Source organism: Sminthopsis crassicaudata, chromosome 3 (genome assembly GCF_048593235.1).
Source record: "Sminthopsis crassicaudata isolate SCR6 chromosome 3, ASM4859323v1, whole genome shotgun sequence".
In the NCBI taxonomy this organism is placed as follows: Eukaryota; Metazoa; Chordata; class Mammalia; order Dasyuromorphia; family Dasyuridae; genus Sminthopsis; species Sminthopsis crassicaudata.
In genome coordinates this window covers 92,807,070-92,815,273 of record NC_133619.1, presented here as the reverse complement: position 1 = coordinate 92,815,273, position 8,204 = coordinate 92,807,070, and positions in this window count along the sequence as shown.

Sequence of the window (8,204 nt, the reverse complement as noted above, 5' to 3'; positions counted from 1 at the left end):
TTGAGATTTGAAATTTTTTTCTTCCAGCTGCTTACAGTATTTTCTTTTTGATTTGATAATTCTGAAATTTAGCTATGATGTTCCTTGGAGCTTTCCTTTTGGGATCCCTTTCAGGAGGTAATCAGTGAATTCTTTCAATGGCTATTTTACACTCTGGTTCTAGGACATCTGGACAGTTTGCCTTAATGATTTCTTGAAAGATGATAACTAGTCTCCTTTTATTTTTTTTAACCCACCATGGTTTTCAAGAAGTCCAACAATTCTTAGATTGTCTTTACTCAACCTATTTTCCAGGTCAGTTGTTTTTCCAATGAGGTATTTCATGTTTTCTTCTATTGTTTTTCTTTTTCTTTTTCTTTCTTTTTTTTTTTTTTGTTTTGTTTTGTTTTGTTTTGTTTTTTGTTTTCTTTGACTGATTCTTGAAGTCTCAGTGTATCATACACTTCCCTTTGTTCAATTCTAATTTTATTTAATTATTTTATTCACTTTGCTTTTTTATCTCCTTTTTCATTTGGCCAATTGAACTTTGATATGAAGCATTTTGTTTACTTTTCCATTTCACAGATTTGTTTTTCAATGAATCTGTTTCTTTTTTCATATTATTTTGCAAGGAGTCATATGCTTTTTCCATTTCATCAAGTCTATTTTTTTAGAAGTTGTCTTTAGATTTCTGGTTTTCCTTTTCCATATCCTCTTGCAAAGATATCATTTCCTTTCTCATTTTTTTCTAAATCTCTTTTAAATGTGTTATGAGCCAGAACTCTGTACTTGAAACAAGGATTCTTACAAAGTGCTAATTCAGTGGAATTGATGATACAAATGATTATCTAGTTTAGCATGGTGATTAATAGTTCTCTAGTTCAGAATGATTGATTTAATTGTACAACAAATAATGGTTCCTAGTGATATAATGATTGGTTTATCCTCATTATACTATAAATGACCTAATTATAATAGAGAATATAAGCTGAGACAAACTCAGCCAGTTTGGACTGAGAGACTGATTCATTCCATAGTCCATCTTTGTGGTGGGTGGAGTCTGAAGCACAAGCTCTTGGACTCAGAGACTCATTCACTTCATCTCATACCACCATGTTGGCTGGCCTCCTGCACTTCCCCTACTGAGACCAAGGCTGGTCTGAAATGCTCTCAAGAAAGCTGGTCTGGGCCCCAGGCAAGGAAACTAGATTGTGAAGGAGATAATAAAGGATTTGGACAGTAACACCTGCCTATTCTCCTGGTGATTATCAACTGAAATGAAGGCTCGTCCTAAGACCTCTAGAAAACCACAAGAACATTGCAAAGATCCTCTTGAATTCTTCCAAGAGATCCTTGTGAAATGGGTGTCATCTGAGCTGATTTGCTTTTGGGATCCTCTTGGTTTGAGGTAAACATTCTTCTCTTTTTCATTAAAGCTTTCTATGATCAGTTATTTTTCCTTTTTTTTTTTTTTTAAGGTTGAACTGCTGACTGACTTCTGGTGCTGTGTAGACATCGCTAGGTCACCTGTTCTTCAGGGGTAAAATGGTTTGCAATTTTCCTTTTGTATTTATTTATGGGTATTTTGCAACAAATCTGCTGAACCACCAGCTTGCAGTTAGGACACAGTAGCCTAAGAATCTCACAGTAGATTTCCAGTGTATGGACACTTCAATTACCTAGGTCCTTGACCTGGCTCCCTACATTAGGCTCCTTGGGCTGTTGTCTTTGCTCAGCAGCCTCTCTCCCTGCCTGATTAAAACAGATCTTTTCTGAAGTTCTTCCAAAGTATCTTCTTCTGAAATTTGTTGTACTCCAAATATTTGTGGGTTTTATTACTCCAAAACCAAGATGAGAAGCTGAATCTGCTGTTGATCTGAGGGGAAACTTGGAAGAGGTCAGATAGAGCCATGTCTATTCCTTGCTATCTTCACTCCATTCCCAGAACCACAGAACATTTTCTTATATGTCTAGGGTTACCTTTGATACCGTCAACTGAGAACTGCCTATTCTGATCCTTTGATCATTTATAATTGGGAACAGTTTGTATTCTAATAAATTTAATTCACTTTTCTGTATTTTTGAGAAATGAAGGCTTTAATAGAGATATTTACTGTAATGATTATTTCCAGCTTTCTTCTTTCCTTCTGATCTGGATTGCATTAGTTTTGTTTGTACAAAAGTTTATTTGTTGTTTATTCAATATAATCAAAACTATCTATTTTGCAATTTGTAATGTTCTTATCTCTTGTATTGCCATGATTTTATTTTACTCTTCCCATAGATCTGACAGGTGGATTATGTCTTGTGCTTCTAATTTGCTTATGGTATTTACTATTCTAATCTATTAGATTGACATCTAATCTTTCTCTCTCTCTCTCTCTCTCTCTCTCTCTCTCTCTCTCTCTCTCTCTCTCTTTCTCTCTCTCTCTCTCTCTCTCTCTCTCTCTCTTTCTCTCTCTCCTCTCTCTCTCTCTCATCTCTCTCTCTCTCTCTCTCTCTCTCTCTCTCTCTCTCTCCTCCTGTCAATCTGTCTGTCTCTTCCTTTATTTATAGTTATTTAACTTTCTTCATCCTTATACTCTGAGTTTCCTTTTGGCCCTCAACCAAAACACATAGAATAGGTTCAAAAAATTTTTTTAACAAGTTTGATTCTGGGAAAACTTAACCTCTATGGAGACGGACTGGTTGCTTTTTATTTGGTTTCTTCTTTTACCTCATCAAATTTTTTGACTCTTTACACATCTATCTTAGGGTATTGAGTATATTAATATAAATCTTAGTTTTATCTTATATCAAGAGAAATTCCCAAAGAAGAATTTTTTTAAAATTACTCAATGTAGAGAGGATACCAGTTAAATGGGTATATTTTTTCCATATTAAAAGAACACTTTACACAAGAAAATGAATATTTTCTGTATCTATCTATTTACATTAACAGATTAAAAAATAAAAAATACATTATTTTTTTCCTACTGCTGTACTGTCCTAGGAAGTTGACACTTTAAGAAGATTAGGGCAAAACATTTCATGAGATTGTCATTACAATTTAGTTCTCAACTTGGATCTGCATTGTAAAAATTATTCCCTCCAGATTCCATTTTTTTCTGGTAAGCCAGGCTGATACCTGTAAATTGTCTGCTATGCTCTCACTGTACTTCCCATAAAAGAAATTAAGAGAGGAGAGTTACTCCTTTGAAGGTATCTTTAATAGACTACTCCATTTGATTGAGTGGCCATTTTAATGTACATTTCTTCACACTGATAGGGAGGCCAATGGACTCCAAAACAACTTGGTCTTTCATCGCAAACCCAAATTTGTGAAGCTTGAAACAGCCAGAATATTTCAGAATATTCTCTCTTGGATACACTGTAATTCATCCTCATTATATATACTTTCTTTTCTATACCTCAAGAATTTCAGGGGGGGCGGAGCCAAGATGGCGGAGAAGAAACACACGACTCAGTGAACGTCCTCACTCCCTCACAACCAATTAGATAAATTAAGTCTCAAAATTAGCTCAGGACTGATAGATACCACAAGGACTGGAAGCACGACTTACCAGCTGAAGAGAATCTGGAGTTTCAACAGGAAAGGTCAGTTCTCAGGGGAGGAATAAGAAAGACCAGCACAGACGGTGGGGTAGGGGCACACTGCGCCCATTGCGCTGGGAGGGGCTCTGGGATCAGAGAAGCCACCGAGGTAAAGGAATCTGGCACAGGCTGTTAGCTCTTCTCTGCTAATTATTTAGCAGTTCAGAAGAGAAAGCCAAAATATTTTAAAACTCAGATTAGATTCCCCCCCCACACACACCCTGGGGGTGACTCAGGCACAGATCTAGGCACCAGGGGGTGTGGCCTCAGCTACCTCCTGAGAATAGTTAAGAGACTGACAAGTGGGTGGATACGGCCCAAGGCAACACACACTGCCTAGCTTAGCTGGAGGGAGTGGAACTCAGCTCCAGGAAGTCCCAGAGAAGCGGAACCTTTGAACTAGGGACCGCGGTTTCTGGCAGACACTTCCAGTTTGAGCGCAGGGGCTTCTCACGTCACCTGCTGCAGACACCCACTCCCCACCCGGACACATAGGCTGAGCTTCTTGCTGTCTTCACTATTCTACGCCCTCAAAGCACAGCAGTGCTAATCACCTCTGAGGCGCTTCCAGGGAGGGGGTGGGGAACTCTCTCCCAGAGCTCTCTCTTAGCGCGGGCGCAGGGGCCGCTGCATCCATCCGGTCTGGGAGGAAGCTGGTAAAGAAGTAAATAATTTCCTACCCCAGGGACAGACCCCAAAACATTTTTTAAGTATGAGCAAAAAAGCTAGAAAAACTATAGATTCCTTCTATACAGAGAAAGAGCGGGTATCCAACCCCGAGGAAGTTAACAGCAAAGATTCAGAAGATAACAACCTAAAGGGGAACGATTCCTGCCCCCCATCACATAACTCTCTCCTAGAAGAAGCTCTTAAGAAATTGAAGGAGATCGAAGAAAAATGGGGCAAGGAAAGGGAAGTTATGATAGAGAATAATAATGTCCTGAAATTGGAGTTGGAAAAAATAAAGAATTCACAGGAGATGCAGGGAAACAAAATTAGTGAATTAGAAAAGGTTAAAAAAACACAGGAAAGTAGGATTTCTGAATTGGAAAAGATAAAAAAGTCTCAAGAAAATAGAATTTCTGAATTGGAAAAAGAAAATAATTCTCAAAAAAAAAAAATTAGGGAAATGGAAAAAAATTCAATAGAGCAAAACAATTCATTTAAAAACGAAATTGGGCATTTACAAAAAGAACTAAAAACTGTGAAAGAAGAAAATAACTCCTTAAAAGTCAGGATGGAACAAATAGAAATGAATGATTCACAGAGAACCCAAGAATCAGTCAAACAAAACAAAAAAAATGAGAAGCTGGAGAACAACGTCAAATACTTACTGGGAAAATCTATAGACCTGGAAAATAGATCTAGGAGAGATAATCTGCGGATTATTGGACTTCCAGAAAACTATGACCAAAAAAAGAGCCTAGATTCTATTTTACAGGAAATTATCAAAGAGAACTGTCCAGAGATAATAGAAACAGAAGGGAAAGTAGATGTGGAAAGAATTCATCGAACTCCTTCTGAAATAGACCCTAAAAAAAGAACACCACGGAATATTGTGGCTAAGCTGCAGAATTACCACACAAAGGAGAAAATCCTGCAAGCAGCTAGAAAAAAACAATTTAAATACCAAGGTGCCACAATAAGGGTCACCCAAGATCTGGCTGCCTCCACATTAAAAGATAGAAGGGCCTGGAACCTGATATTCCGTAAGGCAAAAGATCAAGGACTGCAACCAAGAATGAACTACCCAGCTAAGTTTAGCATCTTTTTCCATGGAAGAAGATGGTCATTCAATGAAACAGAGGAATTCTATATGTTTCTAAGAAAAAAACCAGACTTAAACAAAAAATTTGATCTACATCCACAAGACTGAAGAGAAACAGAAAAAGGTACACAGAACCCTTGAGAACTGTAACTCTGTTGTGGGTATATAAAAAATACTCAAGGATAATTTGATTTTACTGATATAAAAGAAAAAAAGGGGGGTGTAGTAAAGGGAAGGAGGTCGGTTCAGAAAAAGGGGAAGAAGTGATAAAAAGAAGGAAACTACATCCCAGGAAGAGACATAGAAAATACACCATATCTGAGGGAACTTAGTGAGGGGGAGAATCATTGTGTGAATCTTACTCTCATCAGAAGAGGCTCAAAGAGTAAATAATTAACATATTTGTTTTTCAGAGAATTTTCTCTCACCTCATTAAAAGGGGGGAGAGGAAAAGGGAAAAGGAAAAGGGGAATAAGTGAAGGGACTTGGAGGGAGGGGGGAGGGATCCTAAAAAAAAAAAAAAAAAAGAGGGAGGGTTGCGCGTCACAAGGGGGGTCTGTAAATTAAATATCGGGGAGGGGGATCAGGGGGGTCAAGGGAAAAAAGCATAATCTGGGGATAATACGATGGCAGGAAATACAGAATTAGTAATTTTAACTGTAAATGTAAATGGGATGAACGATCCCATCAAACGGAGACGGATAGTAGATTGGATCAAAAAGCAGAACCCTACAATATGTTGCCTACAGGAAACACACTTAAAGCAGGGAGATACATACAGAGTAAAGGTAAAAGGTTGGAACAGAGCCTATTATGCTTCAGGTAAAGCCAAAAAAGCAGGGGTAGCTATCCTTATCTCAGATCAAGCAAAAGCAGAAGTAGATCTCGTTAAAAAAGATAAGGAAGGAAACTATATCCTGCTGAAAGGTAGCATAAATAACGAAGCCATATCAATACTAAACATATATGCACCAAGTGGTATAGCATCTAACTTTCTAAAGGAAAAGTTAAGAGAACTGCAAGAAGAAATAGACAGTAAAACTATAATAGTGGGAGATCTCAACCTTGCACTCTCAGATTTAGACAAATCAAACCACAAAACAAACAAGAAAGAAATTAAAAAAGTAAATAGAACATTAGAAAAACTAGGTATGATAGACCTTTGGAGAAAACTGAATGGCAATAGGAAGGAATATACTTTCTTCTCAGCAGTTCATGGATCCTATACAAAAATTGACCATATACTAGGACATAAAGATCTCAAAATTAAATGTAGGAAGGCAGAAATAATAAATGCCTTCTTCTCAGATCACAATGCAATAAAAGCTACATTCAGTAAAAAGTTAGGGGTAAATAGACCAAAAAGTAATTGGAAACTGAATAATCTCATCTTAAAGAATGACTGGGTGAAAGAGCAAATTATAGAAACAATTAACAATTTCACCCAAGATAATGATAATGATGAGACATCATATCAAAATCTTTGGGATGCAGCTAAAGCGGTAATAAGGGGAAATTTTATATCTTTAGAGGCTTATTTGAAGAAAATTGAGAAAGAGAAGATTAACGAATTGGGCTTACAACTTAAAAGGCTAGAAAAAGACCAAATTATAAACCCCCAACCAAAAATTAAACTCGAAATACAAAAATTAAAAGGAGAAATCAATAAAATTGAAAGTAAAAAAACTATTGAATTAATAAATAAAACCAAGAGTTGGTTTTATGAAAAAGCCAATAAAATAGATAAACCTTTGGTAAATTTGATCAAAAAAAAGAAAGAGGAAAATCAAATTGATAGTCTTACAAATGAAAAGGGGGATCTTTCCACCAATGAAGAGGAAATTAGAGAAATAATAAGGAGTTACTTTGCCCAACTTTATGCCAATAAATTTGATAACTTAAGTGAAATGGATGACTTCCTCCAAAAATATAGGCTCCCTAGATTAACAGAGGAGGAGATAAATTGCTTAAATAGTCCCATTTCAGAAAAAGAAATAGAACAAGCTATTAATCAACTCCCCAGGAAAAAATCCCCAGGGCCAGATGGATTCACATGTGAATTCTACCAAACATTTAAAGAACAATTAGCCCCAATGTTATATAAATTATTTGAAAAAATAGGGGATGAAGGAGTCCTACCAAATTCCTTTTATGACACAGACATGGTACTGATACCTAAACCTGGTAGATCGAAAACTGAGAAAGAAAATTATAGACCAATCTCCTTAATGAATATTGATGCTAAAATCTTAAATAAGATATTAGCAAAAAGACTTCAGAAAATCATCTCCAAGATAATACACTATGATCAAGTAGGATTTATTCCAGGAATGCAGGGCTGGTTTAATATTAGGAAAACTATTAATATAATTGACCATATTAATAATCAAATTAATAAGAACCATATGATCATCTCAATAGATGCAGAAAAAGCATTTGACAAAATCCAACATCCATTCCTACTAAAAACTCTTGAGAGTATAGGAATAAATGGATTATTCCTTAGAATAATCAGGAGTATATATTTAAGACCGTCAGTAAGCATAATATGCAATAGAAATAAACTGCAACCTTTCCCAGTAAGATCAGGAGTGAAACAAGGTTGCCCACTATCACCATTACTATTCAATATAGTACTAGAAACGCTAGCCTCGGCAATAAGAGCCGAGAAAGAGATTCAAGGAATTAGAGTAGGAAATGAGGAAATTAAACTATCACTTTTTGCAGATGACATGATGGTATACTTAGAGAACCCCAAAGACTCTGCTAAAAAGCTACTAGAAATAATTCAAAATTTCAGCAAAGTGGCAGGATACAAAATAAATCCACATAAATCCTCGGCATTTTTATATATCACTAACAA